Raw genomic sequence first — 1,138 nt, 5'->3', positions numbered from 1 at the left:
AGCTAAATTATATAACATACATAAACAGCTATTGATTAGAACTTAGTACAATGAAACAGGTCCCTAGCGGACCAACACGATATGACACGTTACACAAGATGGGGATTTAGAAATAGAGAGTGCACATGAGAGAAATTAACATTACATACTCTGGCAACAGCTCTGGTGTACATTCCTGCAGTCAGCATGCCAATTGCACGCTCCCTCAAAACTTCAGACATCTGTGGCATTGTGTTGTGACAAAACCACATTTTAGTGGCCTTCTGTCTACAGCACAAGGTGCACCTGTGTAATGATCATGCCGTTTAAATCAGCTTCTTTATATGCCACACCTGTCAGGTGTATGAATTATCTTGGCAAAGGAGAAATGCTCACTGACAGGGATATGCACACATTTTAAGAGAAATAATATTTTTGTGCATGTGGAACATTTCTGGGATCTTATTTAATCTCGTGAAACAAGGGAACACTTTACATGTTGCATTTGTATTTTTGTTCATTATATGTGTGGATGTTGAACATTTCTACCTGCAAAATAACAAATTTCTAGCGGTAAATGTGTTAAGTTATAGCCATGGTATAAAAGGGATAATCATCTTGGGGCTTTATGCGTTCTATGGAAAATAATGTAACTCCTTCCACGTATTTCATTGTTTTCAAGAGAACTCATAGCTCCTCGTTGATTATCCCTTACATGTAGTCTGAAGGTGAGAAACATTATGTAAGAACCTAAAACATTTGAAATTGAAGATAACCATTTTAGGGGAGATTGCACTATACACCACCTGAAAACACATTCATTTCAATGTAATTTAATATTAATACAATAACCATAATTTGCTAATATTCGACATGAATCGTCATTTAACAATGCTTACCTACCTCTGAAAGCTATTTGAAGTAAAGAAATTTGTAGTATGTTTTAGATTACTAAAATGCTATGCAAATTGGCATTCTGATGTGGCATTGACTTCTCAACTGCCTGGTAGAGCCCTGTAATTTCCAAATTAAACAAAGTAAAAAATAAAAAAAAAAGAGAGGAAGTTCTTATGAGTTGTTATTAATGACATTTAAGGTGAAATATATATTTTTTACATTCAAAGAGACAGTTAAAGGGTTATTAATAAACATACAAATC

The sequence above is a fragment of the Salvelinus alpinus genome, chromosome 9 (assembly GCF_045679555.1).
Source record: "Salvelinus alpinus chromosome 9, SLU_Salpinus.1, whole genome shotgun sequence".
NCBI classification, from domain to species: domain Eukaryota; kingdom Metazoa; phylum Chordata; class Actinopteri; order Salmoniformes; family Salmonidae; genus Salvelinus; species Salvelinus alpinus.
The sequence above is the reverse complement of the archived record's forward strand: the minus strand, read 5'-3'. Positions refer to the sequence as shown.